Genomic DNA, 20,802 nt, shown 5'->3' on the forward strand with positions numbered 1-20,802 from the left:
GCTGCAGGTTTCTTTACTTTAAAGCTTGAGAGAGAAGGGGCCACAAAAAAGACAAGGCAAATATACACAGTCGTTTAATATAAACCATTTTTTAAAAGTCAGAGTAGCATGTAAATGCAGCTTCCTGCATGCAAGCAGATAGGTGATGCTTAATGCCCAGGCTCAGACTTTCCTCCCCGTCTTCACAGAAAACCACAATAAATTCCCTTAGTACTGAACCCATTGTATCCTGGCAAGCAAATCCTCCACTCACCACAGGAGAAAAGGAGTTGACAAGTAATACAGTATCAGTTTATTCCTACATGGAGCCCTGACTTTTTCCCCTTAAAGGGAACAGCTTTATTTAGGCCCAAAATAATGATATTTTGAGAATCAATTGGTTAATTCATAAGCCATAATGTAAGCCAAGCACAGTGCAGCATTCTGCTGGGCGAGGGGGGAGGCACAGAATGTCTAATGAGGCCTTCTGCAACTGCTGGGGACAGGAGAGCTCCTCTGAAGAATCTTAATTAGCCTCCACAATTGCAAAGTTTTGTGGGCAAGCAGCTGGTAGGACTGGATCAGACCTTTACAAAAGTAGCCCTATGTGCCTGTGGGACTTAAATGAACATCCCCCCAGCCCCCCAGCTGGATAGCATTCTTGTACACAGACCACTTGTAAAACAAGATCACACCATGTAACAAACCAACATGAAAGACATTCAGAGGTAACTTGGCCTCTTGGTCCCTTTTATTGCCTCAAGAGTTAAATGGCATATCTGATACTAGTTTCCTACACTTACCCAAATAGATTTGAGTTTGTTAAGGTACTTAGTTACTACTTTCTTTCAGGAACAGAAACCTGTGTTGGCATTCAGCAAACTCAGACCTGCACATTGGGACAAGCAGGAATAGCATCAGGTTTATTTCTCTTAGAATCTCATCTTGCAGCTTATTGCATTGAAATGTGGTTGGCTAGGGAAGGGGAAAGTAGATCCTTAGTGTGGGAGTAAGTAAATGCAAAACACTGAAGGCAAGCAGACAAAGCAGGCGTGATGGACAAGCAAGATAGCAGAGAAACAGTCACTTAGAAAATCTGAAGGAATCCAGGCCAGAGACCTGGAAGAAAGCCAGCCTGCCAAGAGTGTGGGCTTGCTTTTTCCACTGCCTACAGTGCAGATGTAGGCACAGCCTGGCTATGTTTTGTAAGGGCAAGTTGCTCTGTACACAGGTGGAGTTGAAGTGACGTTGCAAAATGGCAGAGCCCACCTTTTTCTAGAGTTTTCCAAAGTGGCCCCTGCATGTCAGCTCCTCAGTGATTGAGCTTGTGTCCAGGTTCACTTGACACAAACAGCTGTGTGCTAATGGTGGTAAAGAACTATGTTCCTTCAATGTAATTGTGAATATACAATCAGCTTGTGTGAGATAGAAAAATAAACCTGTTCTCAGTTTGGCAGCATTCTGGTCACACTGAGTGCCCCAACTGAGATCCAAACCTTAAAAGCACAGGTAGCTGTCTGCTGCAATCTCTGCACAACAGAAGAAAGAAATGTATGGAGCTGAAAAGCGGAAGTTTGAAGAGGAAAAAAAACCCAACCTGTCTTCACAACTGGTTCAGATTTGAATGTATGGTATTAATCTGCTTAAAATAATCTGTTAATTCATAGTGTGAAAGAAACATATGTCCTCTGAAAAATAAACACTGTACTTAAAAGCTGTTGTTTTTCACATCATGCATTGGAAGATAAATGTTAAACATTGGTCAGCGTGTCTAGTTGATCATGTGCTGCAGCCAGATGGCTGGAATCAATCTCCTGGTGCTGTGTCACCTGGCCACCAATGTGCCAGTGCCCTCTGTCTTTTCTTTATCAAGAGGATGATGCTCAGCTGGTGGTGGCTTCTTGGCTTTCTGCATGTGAGTGTCCTGCCTAGCTACTTGTTCCAGTAAAAGGAGGTACCTTATCCAGAGACAGCTTGGAAAACCACTTTTCTCCAATGAAAAAGACTTTCCTACCAGCCTGGACTGGGCAGCACTTTGCAGGCCAGAGCTACCAGCAAACTCACCTGCCCACTGCAGGGATGCTTAGACCTGGGACCCAGCCCGTGCATCAAGTCCCCTGCCCACACACGTGTGACCTGCTCGGCTTCATAGCTTTCTTCCTCACTGAAACGTGGTTGCAGAAGAGGGAGTGTCTCTCCTCTGGCACTCCCTTAAAGCCTTGCATACAACCAAGGATGCCACCATACTTCCAGCTACAAAATAGCTATTTCACAGCAGAGGTCCTGTTCCCGCTGATACACCGGTCCTGCTTTCAGTTTTGTCTCTGAAATCCTAAAGATAAAATGTCTTGCCTTATTAATCTCTCCTTTTCCTGCATCCACCCACCTGCTATTTCTGCTGCTCTGAAAGTCAATCTGACTTGGACTCTTTGCTTCCTTATTTGTACAACAGCCCAGAGCCCGGGGGCTGGAATGTGCTGTGCTTTGCCCAGAGGCTGCTCTGCCTGCTGAGGCTGAGGCACAGGCTGCTCATCCATAGGCACTTCATTAAAAAGCAGTCATAAGCATTAGTGCTAAATGGTAATGTAAAGGAAAAAAGAAAAAAGAAAAAAAAAAAAAAAAAAAAAAAGGCAAAGAGAAAACAAACAAAAACAAACAAAAAAACCCCAACCCACAAACGAGAAGAATTAAAACACATTACTTTCTGGGTAATTGTTACAGCAGGCTGCCTGCTGCCTCCTCTGTTTTGCAGAGTGCCCATTCTGTTTTGCAGAAATCATGGAATCAGAATGATTTGGGTTGGAAGGGACCTTAAAGGTCATCTAGTTCTAACTCCTCTGCATGGGCAGGGAGTAAATGTACAGAAACTAAGCAACTAGGTATTACATTTGGTGAGAAATTGAGGAAGGCAATGTAATTGAGGAAGGCAATGCAACCATTGAATCTCCATCTGTATTATTTGTGTAGGCTGAGCTGTGAGCCAGCTGCCAAGAAGCCTGCACAGTCTTCAAGTTTGCATTAAAACATTGCAGCTACAGCCCAGGATCATACTTGTCCCTTTCTTGTCCCTGAGCTTCCCAGTGCTGCCCCATTTAAATGCATTAAAATAAATAACTTTCTGTTCACCTTTCCTGTTTATGGAGTACAGCTGATCAGTGCTGCAAGCCAAGTGTTCAGGGTGTCCACGGGTACAAGCTTCTTCCCCTGTATATACACAATTTAGCTAAGAGGGGGGGAAGACAGTTTATTATAAACATTGAACAGTGGGTAGCATCATTAGCTCTTCAAAATCATAACTAACTCCCCAGGTGGTTGTCCTAATGTGTTCTGGATTTTCTTTGCATCCATGAGATAAAAAGAAAACCTGAGCACATGAGGGCAGAATTCAGCACAATGAAGCAAACATTGACTGCTGCTGTTGCTGGCAAGACCAGTCTTGGGTGGCAGAAATGATGCCCATGCTGCATGAGCCAGAGGTGGGGACTAGCTCTTTCCTTCCTTCCTTCCTTCCTTCCTGCTGCCTTTTTAATTTGCTCAGCCATGAGCTAAGGCTTGTGGCGTGTTGCAGGCCAGACAGCACAATTATGATGGTACTCTCTGGTTTTAAAGAACCTATGACTGAAGCTGGCATGCAGCCTTCCAATTAGCCTCTGGCTTCCTTGTTCCTACTTGGCCATTCATGCCCTGTACCAAATGAAACCACTTCTGGCCAAAGTTTCATTTATATTTCTCTCCTAAAGTAATCTGCTTAGTTGAGCAAACCTGTCTTGTCACCCACAGCAGCACTTGCAGTCCTGTTGTGCTGGAGTGCTCTGGGGATAGGGATGAGTGGTGTGGTCCCAGGTACTGCCACTGTCCCCGCTGGTGACCTCGAGTTCAAGAAGTGCTCCTTTACTGCTGCCTCAAATACATGAGTTGTGTGCCTGGAGCCACAAGGGCTTCCCTCTTTAAAATGCTTCTCATCAGACACAAAGAAGTCCTCAAAGCCATGGGCTGCTGCCAGCTGGTGTAAGAGCTCAGTTACTGCCACTCTGCCACCGTGCAGCAGAGAGGGGCATGAGGAGGCCCTGGCAGCCCCCACCAGCACGGTCCTGCCATGGGATTGGCACCCAGCACCACAGCCTTTCCCCCAGCCCAACAAAGAAAACCTCTCTGGGAAAAGCAAGGAAAAAGGAGCTGCCAGACAGCCTGCTGAGTGCCCAGCACTCCTGCACAGCCAGCATGGACCATCCCTGGCCATGGGCAGTGGCACCAGGGGCAGCTACGGACACACAGAATCCAAGGCTGGATCCAAGGCTTCTCCCAGGCTCAGCAGCAGTCTGGGCTGCTCTTACAGACCTCCACTGATGAAGAGGGTAGAGTATCCCAGACCCTGAGATGTTTATCTAGCACATAACTCTCTTTGTACTTCAGAAGTTGTGGTTTTGTTTTGTTGGGTTTTTCTTTTTTTATTTCTCACTTCTGAGTAGCTCTTGCTGCAGTTTACTTTCATCTTTTTCCTTACTCTGTTCTTATCTGTTCTGTGATGTATATGGCGACCTATTTTCCCCTGTGTCTCTACACACAGGATAGCAGCCCGTGAAACTACAAAAGGTTATTGTGTCTCAGTTTTCCCTTCTCTAGACTAAGTAAACTCAGTCCTCTTAATCTTTTGTTGGATGTTACACAGCGGTTGATTGGAGCATGGGATAGGAAAGGGTGACTTCAGCCCCCCCCTGCAGGAGAAGACTTCAATGCTCATCTTTTAAATAAAAATAAGTTTCAGAATGGCCAACAGTTCTTCACCCTTTAATGCCTTCCCCTCCAGGCCACTGCTCATCCTTTGCTTTATAGGCTTGTCCAAACCCACTGGCGTGGATTGGAAACTCCCACTGGTGAGAGCCACAGAAGGTCTGGTTTGGATGTCCCTGAATCTCTCTCTGAATCTCTGATTCCTTGACAGTTCTGGAACTACAGACCTTACCTGTGGAAATCCAGGCACATTTTGCTTCTCAAAGCACTCAGCCAGCACTTGGGCACCTATGCCCTGCTTCAGATATAGGTGGGTGGCTTAAGGGCAAGGGCTGTAGCTATTGTGCCTGAGCCTTTGCCACATGCTGGAGGTCTATGTCTGCCCTGATAGGGTTTTGAAGGAGAAAAGTGTAAAAATCAGTCTGTTTCACATCTTTAGGGGCATGTCCTTGGAAGAAGCAAAAGCTCAGATTAAGACCGGATGTATCAAAGTACTCCAGAATTTTCATGCCTACTCAGAAGTGTTGGCAAGAAATCTGGCATTAAGTTACAGGAAGGAAGGTGACAACCATAAGGTGCAGCTGCACCAGGACAATATACTGAAGTGTTTGATCTTATCCTTTCCCAGTACAACAGGTCTGGGTGATATCACACCCCTGTTGACTGCAGCTCTCACTGTCAGTGCAAACAAAAGCTTTGCTGAAGCATCAAGGACCAGAGCAGTGGCAGAAAGTGCTGCTCCAAAGGTTGGGCCAGCATGATGTAGCCTGTAGGAAAAACAGCAACTGCATCCCTGGATGTCACCAAGGCACTGCAAAGGAACTTACTGATCCCCTGGATGTACATGTTGGAGAAGTAACAGAAAGAACTGCTTTCAGAAATTGTCAACAAAAGCAGCAGCCTCAGCACAACCCGCTAATGTTTCTCTCCAAAGCACACAGCAAAGCCCCACAGGCATCCAGGATAGAGCCCATGCCACATTTTGGGGCAGACCCCAAGGTTCCCCTCTTCTGCTGGTTGCCTGCAGCTCAGAAGGTCCTGCAGTCCTCTGTGGCTCCTTGCAGAGACTCCGTGGTACCCACGTGTGCCCTAATCTGTAGCTTCTGTGCATCAGGTTTTCTGGGGCAGAGCGTCCCTGCTGGCAGCACGCCAGGAAAAGCTGGAATTACATTTTGACTCATGATGTGCAAACCAGCATTTGAAGGATGTGTTGTTAGCTACATTGTGGCACCTAGAAGAGGTTTTTTTTGAGACAAATATACTGATTTTATTATAATTTCTCAAGACAAATCTTGTGATAATGAATTATTTAACTGGGAAAGATTCTCAGCATCTTATATTTATGTACAAAAAAATCAAGGCTCTAAACATTAAGAACCAAGATTAAAGAAAACAAGGGTTTTCTAGGAAAACCTGGTTTTCCAGCAGATTGGCTTTGGATGAACAGATTTGTCTGATAAATTAAAAGTAAGTATCTCTGAATTATTCTTTTAACCTTAACCTAGTGATCAACATTACACCTGGGAAGGTGCATCACTGGAAAGACTGGCAAAGCTTGAAAGTCCTTTCATTTCCAGGCATTCATGAAATGCTGCACATGACCAAAAGTCTCTGATTTGAACCTCTGAAAAGAAAATATGGTGAAGCCATGGAGTAGTAATTTGGGGCCCAAGTTCCCTTCCTAACAGATACCTCAATATCTTCAAATTGGAGCTTCCAATCCCCTTTTTATGCACACCAAGTGTTCCCCAGTCAAGTTACAAAACTCTGGGCGAAGTTGGAAGAGCTGGAAATTACAGCCCAGGGCAGAGCAGATGGTGGAGTCACAGTGATTGAGTTACTGGTCCTTTGATACCAACCATCTGGGCCCCCTCCCACCTGCCCTGCAAACAAACTCTGGCAAAATTTTTGCCCTTCCCAAAAGCCCAATTCCCCACCAAGCTGGCCTACAGCACCTTGCACTAATGTACAGGATCACTTTTTATATTTAAAACACTGCAAAGAGAAGGAACATGTAATTAGGAGGACACTAGCCATCTTTTTACAAGCTTAACCCTGCTTCAGTTCAGCCCAGCAGAACAGAACAGGACATTATCCCCGTCACCTTCCCCAGGGATAATGAACTTGAGTCTGTCAGGCTCTTTTCTAGGGAGGTGAAATATCTAACAAATGCTGGCCCCTGTTACTCATTAAGCACAAATCGCTTCAGAATTGCCTTGACCTGGCTGCATCAGTTGTCCTTGGTCCTGGTCATCATCCCCATTACCTCTCTGCAGAGCATACTCATGAATGTTTCCAGGCTGCAGAAATTCCCCCCTTCTTATCTTGCTCCTAGAGCTACACTGGATATGTAGGGCAGGAGCTCCCTGGCTCCTTGCCCAGCCAGACACAACAACCTGTGGTGAGGCTTGGGGGTGGCCCTGGCTCATCCCCCCTGACCCCTGCTCCTGGGGCACAAGCAGGAGGCAATGGCCTGGGGCAAGGGTGGGCTGGATTCTCTGACTGAAGGGAAGATTTAAGAGAAGAGACAGGCGATGCCTGCCAGACCAGGGCCACGCAGGTTTTCCAGGGAAATTTTGTCCAAATCTTCTCCTCACCTGAGACCTCAGACTCCCTTTTTCTGTTTGACTGTTTTGCAGGCCTTGGCTACCAGCAAAACTAAGGTTACAGCTCAGTCTGTTAGAAATACCCATCTATTTATCTATCAGGCCATGTTTATTCTTTTTTTCCTATGTTTTCCAGGCTGCAGGCAGTCCTGGAAGGCACAGGACCACTCACCTTGATGAAGCCAGCCTGTTTGGTTATGTGGTATTTTTATTCTCATCTGTTTTCTCCCCAAAAGTGCTATGCGAGGGCTCTGAACTTCCTCTTAAAGGGGTCTTGTAGTGTTTCCTTTGAGAACACTGAGAGGTCCCCACCATACAGCTCTCTGCTCACAGCATAATTATTCTCCACTAAAGCCTCAGAGACCACAAGGCTCCTGACATTTTTCATTACCCGGAGAAGGGTAATTTTTCATTGCTTTCCTAAGGACTCTTGCACCTCGCAACAGTAATGGAGCATTCAGCTACAGCAAGCTGTAGCCTACAGTTTATTTTTATCTCTTGATGGACATAAGCTGAAGGGCTTCCATCTAAGACTGGGAAAATGGAGAGCTGTAAGCAAACCTATTAAGCAAATTGTTGCAGAAGTTTATAGCAAACCACAGAGTCTTTCATGGTGGATGTAAGATGATTTTGAAATTGTACAGTAACAAGATACACTTTACCAAATCCTAAGCTATAAGTAAAAAGTAGCAGGAGAAAGGATCTCATGTTACACTAAAATAAACTCTCAAATACAATCAGCAACATCATACATGCCTCTAACTTTATCTGTCTCCAGCTACTGATCTATAGGCCAGATTTCTATGGCAGTTGCTATGTGGTTGAGTCAGCTGAGCTTCTGGTGGAGGAAAGGTATCACTTCATCTCTGGGATGCACACTAAAAAACCAGAGCCCAGGAACTGTATTTTGGCAGGATCTGCACATCTCCGGCTAGTTAGTGCATTTTTTTCACATAGTCTGTTTAAAAGAAAGTGATTGCAACAGAAACTGCTACTGCAAGCAGCTGGTAAACAAAGCATAAAGGGCTGAAATTTTAATTCAGATTTGAAATGTTGTTGCATGCAAGAAGTGATTCAAAATACTGTAAATCTAACATGTAATTTAATTTACCTAAACAGATAAGCAACAATATACAAGCCTGAAAAAAAAAAACTTCTTAGTTTTGACAAGCCTTCCTAGTGATTTGCCAATGAATAAGTATTTTAGTTTCAAGATCTTAAAGGGAATTAATTCTGAGAATTAAACTGGAAAGTGAAAAATGGATTCTCTTTTTATATATTTTTCTGGTAGCATTCCCAGTGGTGCTGACAAAAGCCAGGCAGGCTGGGCTGCCTTCTCCCCCTTACAAAGAATTCCAGGGGGGCTGGGGAGCACAAACAGGGCCAGGGAACAGGGCCCTGGGTAGGGCAAATCCCTGCTCCCAAGTGAACCCAATGCCTTTTTGTCCTGCAATTACTTCTCCCTTATATGAGACAATCTGCACTTAGGTCACAGAGTAAAAGTCAGTTGCTTTTCTTTGGCACAGTTTAGGGCAAAAATGAGTATGATGCTGCTTTGCTCCAGACAAGGGGCTTTTTTCTTCTTTATAAACCCAACCCTAAAATTCAAATTAGCCTCCAGCTCAAAGCCTTTACCAACAGGGCATGAATGCTAAATAGCCTGCTCCCAGTCCAATCTGTTCACTGTCTGGCTAATGATTATTCTCCATAGAAACCCTACCAGAGTCAGTTATTATTCTCTCCTCATGCACTTGTATCTCTCTTGTATTTATATAAGATTAAGTAGCCCTGTTAGGTTTTTACCTCTGATTGGAGCTTATTTTAACCTCAATTAAGCCATCAGCCTGACTTTCTGAAGGCAGAGCAATAGCATAGCCATTATCATTCCCTCCACCTTTTGTATAAAAATGATGTTAAGGATTGGTTGCTTTGGGGATTGCTCTGTGGCAGGTAACCAACACCGAGAGTCAGGAGGATAAATGGTGCCAGACTCCCAGAGGTGCCATGGCACTGTGTAATTATTGTTCCAGACAGCTGAAAGCAGCAGGGTTTCTGGTTCCCCTGCTTAGTTTCAGTCTGCCATGATTGCTGGCACAGAAAGATGCTGATTATAAGTAAACATTAATTATGCCCTGGTACCCCACTGCTAGCATTGCTGGGCTTGCAAGCACAGTGCTGTGCTTGGCTCCCACTACTGAAAAATCATCTATACAGATTTCAGTGGCCAGGTTTTCATCTCACTTGGTCATCCTCACATGTAGCTAGAGTTAAGGTTCTTTTTGTAGCACTGCTTATGCGCTGTACTTCAATGTCATTGCTCAAATAATTACTAAAGTATTTATTCTTTGAAGAAGGTGAGTTCTGGTGGTGCAGCAAGCAATTCTGTTATCTGCTCTGAAGCAAAGGAAGCATTTCAGTGTCTTTAAAGAAAAAAAAAACAACAAAAAAACCCCCACCAAATCACCCGAGGCATATAAGAGTTATCAGTCATCCTATAAGTCAAAGTAATTTTTTTCATACAATGTGCTGTTTTTTAAATGGGAGCCTATTCCTCCTTCTTTGTTGTGTGGCTTTGGGATTTCTTTTTTTCTTTGCTACAAGAGGCTTAAATATGCAGAGTCCACAGTGTTGCAGATGGTAAACACTGCTCCTTGAGTCGCATGGACAGTTACAAAGTGATTTCCGTGGCACTTGAAATGCAGCCTCCAATGCTGATGGAATTTCACTGCTCCGTGATTACACCGCACTGCAGTGAAATGGGTTCAATTTGATTATCTGGCTATTCCATTTCGCCTGTATTTACAACCTGCCTGACCTCTGGGGGAAGGGGAGGACAGGCAGCCAATCATGATGGAGACATTTCAAAAGGTCAAAGCAATACAGCCTTTACCACTATAATTCACAGGCTCTACAATTTGGAGAGTGTGCTCTCATGACAAAAATTGGCAGAAGAACATAGTTAATGTGAAATATTTGTCCATTCCCAGAGCAAATACGGAAAACAGAGAAAGTATCAGAAATTCACCTCTTTCTCCTTTTGGCACCCAGAGATGTTCAAGTGCATAAAAGCAGTGTGCAGACACCCCCACATTTTTCAGAAGTTGCCCTTGGATGGTGCCAAAAGGTTCCTGTTTGACTGGCTACCTGGGAGCTTCCCCCCTTGTGTGCAGCCTCAGCTTTGATGTTAACACATTTACAGCCCCACGGGGATGCTTTTGAGTGTGCTGCTGCTGCTGTCGCTGCTCCCAGGTGGGTGTTACCCTCCACATCTCATCTCTGCCATCCCCAGCCAACAGCAAGGGCGTTTGAATTAAACTTCATGTGCAGTCATCCCATTCTGAAGTACAGATTCATTAAGGTCATAAACAATCACTGCCCATTCCAAGTGGTTAACTAATACAATACTCTTGACAGTTCCAAAGCATTATTTTAAAAATCTTATATGTATTTAAAAGGCCCAAAAGTCAGGAAGGAAGAAAAGCGGCTTCGGGTTCATGCAAATCAGTCCAGCTACACAGTTTTGACTTTTCCATCCCTCACAAGTCTGGTCTGTGTGGCCACACAATCTGGATCCACATTTTACACCTCTTGTGTGTTTGTATTTAAACGCTCTCTAGGCTTGAAACTCCACTGAAGTTAGGCTTTCCAGAGCTCCTGGGGCCAGAGGCAATGTGAGTTATAACAGTTTCATTTTGAAAACTCTACTGGTTTTTGTTTGTTTAAAAGTGAACACTTTGTATGACATCTCTTGAGAACTCCCGTCTATCATCTTATATGTTATTGCATTAATACAGGAGAGAGAAGAGTCCAGAAAGCAGCTGTAAGACATACTTACATCTTTTATCTTTGTAGGGAAGATCTATTTGAAAGGCAGCCTTACAGAGCAGACCTGCATCAGCTCCACGAGTCAGCACGGGTCAGTGCAAAGAGGTTCTGTCAGGAAAGCATTTAATTTATATTTTGCATAAAATTCAAAATGGATCACTTGAGGCTCATGGTGCCCCTCCCCACAGCTGCCTTGAGCTCCTGATCCTCTTCTTTGCCCCTGAGAGGTCTCTGGTGACACACTGCCTCTGTGCAGTGCTGAGCAGGTGAGGTTTCTGTCTGGGGCAGAGACAAGCACTGTCTTGACTATTGCTGCTCTGTTTCAGGCAAAAAAACCCCTTCCTTCATGTAGCTGCCTCTACCCCATTCTGCAACACACCACAGTTCCTCCTTCTGCCCAGTCTTAATAGGGATATCTGATGAGACACCAAAGTAACAGCTTGCAGGCAGGGGAAGAAGAGGAAGTAAGACCTGTGTGCTATGAACAGGATAAACCAAAGTGCAAGGAAATAAAAAGGAGTATGACAGAGACCCTTATGGAGCCTTATCAAATCTCTCATGCAGAGCATCTCCCCAGCATCCCAGCTCATGCTCACAGAAGGAAGCACCCAGCTTGGGACAAGGAGCAGATATCTGGTTAGAAGGTGATTGAAGGCAGCTTCTGCTTAAGGCTTAAAATGAGCTTTGCACCAGAGGAGGTGAATAATGCTTTAACATGGCAGCATCTGGCACTGGCTGGGTGTGCTGCAGCACCAGGGAGCATGACAAGGTCAAGTGAGGGTGTTTCAGCCAAGCTCAAACATTAGCACACATTTTGAGTTTTTCATAGATGGAAAAGGCTACAATTTGCCTTCACCTTTCAGTCTCTTAGGTAATTATTGTTTTGCTCCATCTCCATTTTTTTTCCCCCTTGCTCTTCAGGCTTTTTTTCCCATCCTTCAGCAAGAGCCACTCACTTCCTGACACCTCTTTCCTGAAACATCTTAGTATTTATTCTTGTCAGTAGTTCAAGCTGTCCAAAATTGTTTACTCCAAGACTATTTTTCAGTGGATTAGTAAAAAAACACATCAAAAGTAAAAACGTTTAGCAAGATTTGCTGTGTGGGATTTCTGCTGTGGTTCATAATCTTTGAGAGGAGCCATTGCAAAATCTGCCCAGAGAATCCTCAGAAGGAGGTTAGGGAACAACCCTCTGTTGACAGACACCTTGTTAATGAGCAGTAATACATCTGTTGTTTGAGAGAGAAATTTAGAAATCTACTGAGAGATTACCCTCATGTCACCAGGACACCTCACCTCAGTTTTGGGGCTTGGCCAGCTCCACGAGTCCTAATCAAACCTGGCCAAGTTTGAGCCTCTATGAACTTTCAGACTGTGCACAGGTAATAAATGCTGACTGCAGTTTTCCAGCTAATATCTCAGCCCCAAATGTGCTCCCTCTGAGAAGTAGCAAGAGCGTAACCAGGCTCTCCAGACCTCCCCGGGTGGGGCAGAAGCAGTGGGGGCAGTGCCTGGGGTGGCAGCCAGGATGCTGCAATGCTCAGCCAGGGATGGAAATACCTGCTCAAGAGCATCTTCATTTCTCAGCACTGTTTGTTGGTGCCCAAGGTGAATGGGTGCTTATACAGAAGAGATATTATCATGCAGTTAAGTAAGGCTGGATTTGTCAGTAAGTCACCAAATTAAAGTTGTTTTAAGAACCTTAATCCTAGAGTTCATTTTAGTTTAGTGCTCAAGAATCCTACTTTGAGCTGTTTGGATAGACAAAATGAAGAATCCTGCCATAGCTGGGCCACTGGAGAAGTTAATACTCACTGTATTTAATGTATGAAAGAACTAAGGCTTCTGTGAGAAAGCAGATGGCTCGTGGCACCAGAAACATCAGAGGTGTGTCTTTATTGTTTGTCAAAATAATTGTTTAATAGTGCCACACTCCATTGCTGAGATTTACACACCTGTTCAAAGAGCAGGGTTGCTTAAAAGAGCAAGATGGTGTTGTTATAGGAAAACATTGTGTAACAGGTAAAACCTCATCTTGGCTGGGCTCTATCATAAACTGTCCATAATATTAAATTACCAAGATGTGGACGAAAAAGGAGATGAGAGCAACAGCCTAAGACTCAGGGTGGGGAAAGCTGAGAAGGATGAGACCAGCACAGCATCTGCAGAAGCAAGCTTCTCCTCATGAGCAGGCTGAAAACAAAGCACTGCAAAAAACATTGTAAAAGTAAAGAAAGGGGTAAAAATAACAAGGCAAAAACCCCAACCAGAACAAAACCCCAGACAAAATGGAAAACAAAAATACCCACACCAGGAAATAAATGTATCTCCAAGCATGGATGAGAGACTAACTCAGGAAATGTTTCAGCAGATAAGAAAGCTCAGTAAAACAACCCCAGCCCCTCTGCCCTGCAGCTCAGGCATTGATCATAGGAGGATTGCATTTACCTGATATCAGCTGCAGCTAACCCAGGTGAAGGAAGGATGCTGTGTGCTTTTTACATCTTACAGAGACCGTAGCAGCTGCAGAACTTGGCCTGCCAAAGAAGGTCAAGATGCACAAAACTCTGCCAAAGACATTTTCTGCAATGTCAGACACATGCACATCAAGCAGAGCTCATAAAAGGCACCTGAGGAGCAGGTAGCAGAAAGGAGCCAGGTAAAGAAATGCCTACAAGCAGCATGAAGAAACATAATACAAGTAGCAGAAGGTTACTAATAGAAAACCTACAAAGCTAAGAAGCCTGTTGTGCTTCTTGCTAGCAAACCTCTATTCCTAATTTGTTTCTATTTAATTCCAAAAGCAAGCAGAAACAAAAGCTTTAAGAGGACAAACCTCTAATCTCGCACAGAGTCCTTTAGCCCTTTAAAGCCCTCCAAACAGCCAGAGCTACACAGCCTTGACATTCCTGATCTTTTACAACAAACTGGGCACTGAAACAAGATTTTCCGTGTTTGCCTTCTTCATGTTACAAAAATTAGAAAGGAACAAAAAATTACAGGCTGCACCCGAAACACAGAGACCCAGAGGGACATTCCTGAGTGTCTGCCCTCTATCTAACCCCAGGCTGGCATGTTTAACTTGAGTTGCTCTGGAAACACCAGGCACATCAACGGCCATCATGAGTCTTTCATGCCATGGCCCCAACTCCAGCAGCAGGTCAGTGCAAAGTTATGGAAGTGTTACAGGAAACCTATGGTCCACATGGGCAACCAGTGTCACCAAACCTTGGAAGTGACATCATTGGCATAAATGATGTTAGAGTTCCTGGAACTCTGCCCTGCTGGAAACAGAGTAATACACACCAAAGAGTTGAGGTTGGAAAGGACCTTTGGGTGTCATCTGGTCCAGGCCCTGCTCAAGCAGGAACATCTGGAGCAGGCTGCCCAGGACCATGGCCAGACAGCTTTTGAATATCTCCAGAGGTGAAGACTCCAGCACCTCCCTGGACAACCCCTCTCACAGTGGAAAAGTGCTCAGTCACTCTCACAGTGGAAAAGTTCTCCTGATGTTCAAAGGGAACCTCCTGAGTTTCAGTTTGTGCCCAGTGCTTCTGATCCCATTGTGGCATAACACTGAAAAAAGCCTGGCTCTGTTCTCTTTGCACCCTCCCTTCAGGTATTTATATTCATTAATAAGATCCCCCTGAGCCTCCTCCAGGCTGAACAGTCCCAGCCCCCTCAGCCTTTCCTCATATGAGAGATGCTGCTCCAATGCCTTAATCATCTTACTGATGCTTCTTTGGTCTCTCTTCACTATGTACATAACTGTCTGCTACTGGGGAACCCAGAACAACAATCCAGGTCTGGCCTCACTAGTACTGAGTAGAAGGGAAGAAGCACCATCCTTGAGTTGCTGGAAATACTTTGATGCACACCAGAATACCATTGACCTTCTTTGCCACTGGGTATGCTGCTGGCTCCTGCTCAACTTGGTGACCACAACTATCCCCAGGTCATTTCCTGCAAAGCTGCTTTCTAACTGCATGGCTTTCAGCATGTACTGTTGCATGAGGTTGATCCTCTCCCAGTGCAGAATTTTGCACTTCTCCTTGTTGAACTTTATGACACCCCAGGTTGGCCTGAACTGAACCCGTAACTGCATAATCTGACCTGAAGACCCAAACCTGATATTGCCTCTCTCTACTTGCTTTTCCTCAGAAATGCAGTCTAGGAAGCTTTCTCTATACTCAGTTCCAGCCCTTCAGAAAACACTTTGAAAGACCACTTTCCCACCATATAAACTCTTCATGGCAGTATCAGTACTGCTGATACCTCCCTCCTACATACTACATGGCCCCATGGTGTGGATGCTCTCCATTCACAGGCCACATAGCCCATCATCTCTTTCTTCTCATCCCTCCTCTAGATAACCCTAGGGCTCTTCTTCTGGGGCTGGGGCACTTTGGCAGGAGAGTACAGCCACAATGCTGACCTGGAATGAAACAGAGCACAGGGGAGAAATTGTGGCCACCCAGGATGGGTGTTATTTTAATTATAATTTGAACCCCACTTCTTCAACTGATGCTACTCCTACCAGCACCATGTAACTGGAACCATCCTGTCTTCCCCTGGCCAATTCTGGAAAGGGCAGCTTTTTATTTGACCCCATCCTCAGTGACTACTTCAGGAAAAAGTCTGAGCAATGAACTCCTCAAACAGCAGGACCAGTGGCTCTAAGCAATACACCACCTGGGTGCCAGGTCATGCAGTCCACCTTGGATTATCCTTTCTGTGAGGTGCACACACCCACCACAGGAAAAGCAGAGCTCAGCAAGGGCTTTACCTTACAGATGGCTAAGGAGGGGCTGCTGCAAGGAGTGGCATTGCAGCATCCAAAACTTTTAAAGTATTTCAGGTTCTTACAAAGAAGCAGAAGCAGAGGAGAATATGACTCAAACTTCCAGAGGTTGCTTGGTGGCTGACAGGCAGAGTCCCCAGCTGTCTCCTCTCCCATCATAGATTTGTTTACTACTGGAATCATGGCTGTACCTACTGCCAAAACAAAATGAGCGTTCATGCACAAATTGTTAACAGATGTTGGGAACATCTCATAAAATACATAAAGCCCTAAACTGGTCTTTCACAGAGAGATTAATATTATAACATCATCTTGGCACAGTGAAGCTCACAGTAATCTGCCAAGCCAAAGAAAGTAATTAACAAAGTTAAGACTGTGCTGTAAGTCCAAATAAGGGAAGAGGAAGATGGAAGTTTATCTTAAGCTATCCTTAGCTCACCTTACAGTGTCTAGATGTGGCAGGTTGTCAGAGAACTGTCCAAGCACTTTGGGAACAGGTATGCAGCAGGTCAAGTCCTTCAGCTCCTGGCTGACGAAAACATGACCGATGCTTGCAGACTGGAGCTCACTGGGAAATTCATCAAAGCACAGCTGGATTTTATGCCTGTTTTTTTCAGCCTCCTGATGTATTGAGGCAAAAGGTGAATAAAAAAAAAAAAAAAAAACACCACCAAAAAAGCAACCAACCCACCAACAAAAAATGACATAGCAAGTCTTAGGCAGAAAGGCGTGAGACTTTTGCTGCTTTCTCACTGCCTCTTTTGGGCATTTCAGAGGCATCTGACAAACATTTTTCTAGCGACACCTCCATGGAGCATCCTGCTGCCTGTTTTCTGATTGATAAAAAGCAGACAGGTAAGTGTCAGTAACCCATGAAGATTTGCACTAGCTATAATGTAGCACCCTAGACCCCTTGCACATAAACAAAAAACACCCTTAAGAAAGGAAGATGACACTGGGTGAGAGGGCGGAAGATGGGCTGTACATTCAACAGTTTTGATAGGAAACAAACTTATCCAAAGAAAAAGGTTACTCACACTGAACTATTTGCCCTACTGCTTAGCAAAGAGTGATTTAATGGTCTCCCTTGTGCTGGTGCTCTTCAAAATAATGTTGGTGCAACAACATTCTCTTGAGACACATGGATTTTAAAGAAAGAATTGGACAAGTTTTTCCTTACAAATTAGTACCTAAGATGCAACAATTGGAGATCAAGGTGGGCAAGAGCTGGTTACAAAGAAGAAGAAAGGCAAAAGGAAAATGGAGCTGGGAAAGGTCAATAAGCATGATCAGAGAGTGAAGCAGACTATAGCAATTATATTGTCATTTTGCTCTTATGCCAGTACTGTGTTTTGGAAACACAGTGTTTTTCTGTTCCCTGTGGCATATCCCACAAAGTCACAGGCTTGCTGTGCCAAATCCTTCATATTAACATGCTGTATATTTATATCATTAAAGAAACAAGAGGCCACTTCACTCACGGTATTTAAGCATATATATTTAAAGATCTAAACAGGCTTTGAGTGATGAGACTTAATAAGGTTATTCCACAATTACCTACTATGAAATTCCTCTAAAGCTTTTGACCGACTGCTGCTACAGACACATCCTGGCATAGCCAGACTACATTCAGTACAGCAAATTCACCCTACTTCAGGCCTCTGTGTCTGCACACATCCTAATGCTTACCCCATCCCCATTCCTATCTGAGGTCAAAGACTCTGTCTTGTCCTGGTTCACAGCACAGCAGGAGCTGAAACTGGAAATTACATGTTTAGAGTGGTCGTTTAGTACTACCACAGGCTGCATGCATTTCCACTCATCTTGATATTAAACAGGTGTTAAACAGTAGGCAGTTTTTATAAGTTTCTTTAAACTGTCTTGAAAGAAACAAAAACCTCACAGAAGAGGTTTTGTGAAATGTTGGAGGGAAACATCTGTTATTAAAGAATCTAATGGGAGGAAAGAATTCCAGTTAGAAATTTCTCTTTTGCACATTTTTCCCATGCTGGAAAGTGCTCCTCTGGGAGTCTCACTCTTGCCTGCCTGCAGTCTTGCAGGTTGAAGCCTGGCTTGCAAAAGCTTTAGGCTCGAGAGCTGCTAAAGGTTCAGTCAGGATCCAAGCCACCAGGGAGCAGCTGGGCTGAGGCAGCTCGGCAGCACACAACCCTCTCTGGGCACAGGAGGTCATGCAAAGGCTTAGCACCCTTTTACCTCTAATTCGCTGCATTTCCACCAAAACCTGACTTTTTAAGCACCACCAATGCTCACTACATTATGTTGCTTAGGGGAAAAAAGCTGATTTCAGGGCCTGTCCTTTAACTGAAATTTACTGAGGACAAGGAGTACTCCAAATACAGGGAATAGCAGGTAAGAATGAATGATGAGAGCTTGCAGTATAGGCAGATTAATTATATTCCTCCTCTCAGCATCTAGTCTTGTCCAGCAATCACAGTCCACTGGGCAACAGAAACAGGGATTTTTATAAGGGGTAAATTTGAGATGGCCTCCTGAAAAGCAATGATTTCAGTTGCGGGCACAAACCTGGCTGCTCTGCTGGGGCTCAGGGAGGGAAATATGATATTTTTCAGAGCATTATGCAGCTGGTGTTTCAGCCTGCCCTGACATCTTCTCTTTTGCTGCCCCAGCCTCAGGCACAAGGATTCTATGGATTCTCACAGCCTCAGGAACTCAGGCCAAAGCAGTTCATTGGTGACTCAGTGGGTCCTAGGAGAGAGCAAAGGGAAAGCTTCTGTACCTAGACCTGGGGTTTAGGGTATGACCTGAGTCTGATGTTCACTTAGATATTCATATGTAAAACCAGGAGATCTGCAGTAGATTAGCAAGAAAAAAATGAACTCATATTCTACTGTAATTTCTTTATCCTTCAACTAAGCCTGAGAGCAGCAGGGGTTGGTATGCTCCCACATGAGGGCAGAGAGAAACCAGAATAGGTGATGGTCAATGCAGAAAACAAACCCAGTCCTGGGGGACTTCTGTTAGCTTCTTTAGCTTAGGGCAGACTTTCAGAGCTATAGACACTGGTTGTTTACTGCTGTACAGTCAGCTTTAAACTGCTCAGTGTGACTGTTTTGGGTAGAATAAATAGCTTTTGTCTCACTCTTCCACTATCTTTGGCTCCTGCATTTACTGGTTTATTGGATTAAAACACAGAGATTAAGGGGATAAGCTAATCAACAAACAGGCATTGAACTCCACAAGGCTGGAGCAGATGGTGGTGCAGTGCACACTGCCAGCTCAGCCTCGAACCTTGGGAGCACTGGTCCTCCCAGTACACCATCAGTGTAGAGACTGGTTTGCTTTAGCCATTGCTGGGGCATCACACTCACAGGTGAGCACCACAGCACATGCTCAGATGAGAGGTCATATCCAGGTCCTATTTGCTCGGGCTTACCTCCTGCTAGGTTTCTGTAGCCCCATTTGATCTGTGTCTATACCTGCACTGAGATCTCCTGAAATTATTTTAGACCCCAATCAAGTATTTACAACCTTTGTCCTGGCAAAAACCTTGGGTGAACTCAGCCCAGGGCTCGTGACACAAAAAAACCTATAAATAGAGCAGGCAGGCATTTGTTAGCCACACATTTTCGTGGGCCCTATTTAGCCAACAGCAGATGATTGGCACAGGATGGAGCTTACACATGAGGCAAACCCTTACCAGGCATCCCTGCACTGATTTAGTATGGCATGGAGACCATGTGCTAGTGTGTGGGCTGCTGGCAGGCTCAGGGGCACTGGCTGATACATTTTTACAGCTCCCTAACCATTAAATAAAAAACCAAAAGAAAACCCCCAAGCTTTTTGGGGAAAGAGTGACACACGTGCACACATAGGCACTTTCTTGTCCAGACATGGGCTCAACCAGATACTGTGTTTTCCTTTTTCCTCTGACTAATCTCCAGAGACATCATGCTCGATTTGTCCCAGCTCTTTGCACAGCCTCTTTGTTGCTGTGTTACATCCCCACTGTGTTTTCTATAAACTAGGATCCTAAAAGTCTTAGCATGGAGTCCCTTTTAAAAAAGTTATTTGACATTCATCTGCTGCTCAGTTCCAGGGAAGGTTACCTTGGATAAGCTGCAAAGTTATGATGTAGATACATCTAGCTTTACATTACAGAGCTAACTCAGCCCTGCCTAGGGACCCACTGCAGGAAACCCAGCAAATGCCTCTGTAAACCTCCTGTGAAACGCTCCATCATCCCCAGCAGAAGCAAAACTACTATTTTGGCAGTCCATCAAACCCTATACCTTCTGCTTCACAGCTGGTGCAGTGCCACAGCCACCATCTTGCTGCAAGATGCACAATCAAGCCATCTTAACCCCCTTTTCATGTCACCATCACACTCACCCTCTCCTCCCCTCCACCTGCTCCCTCACTGTCCTATTTCCCATGTCCTCCCCTGAACTGCTATGGTTAGTGATACCATTGCACATCCATCCATAATTTGCCTGCATGCTGGTCATAAAAGCAGCACTTCTGATGCGCAGCCATCAGCTCACAAGGCAGGCAGTCGCCTCGAGCACAGTGGATTAACTTTGAGTTACAAAATCAGAATAACCGTCCCATTTTCTTTATTCTTCTAAAAATTCAGAGTGGACCAGGAAACCTGACCTCAGTAATTGCCTTCCTCTCCAAGGCAGAAATCATCTGAAATAAAAAGGAGACAGTGTCTCTCCCAAAGACACACTTTTAACCTCCTATGAACACACAGAATTTTTGCAAAATGCTCATAATTTATCTGCGAAGATCATATTGGGCTGAGACAGTAGAGGCTGACCCAGCTGGGAATAGGTCCTAAAAGCAAATAACATATCCTGAAACTCTAATTCAATATTT

This window comes from Heliangelus exortis, chromosome 2 (genome assembly GCF_036169615.1).
Source record: "Heliangelus exortis chromosome 2, bHelExo1.hap1, whole genome shotgun sequence".
NCBI lineage: Eukaryota > Metazoa > Chordata > Aves > Apodiformes > Trochilidae > Heliangelus > Heliangelus exortis.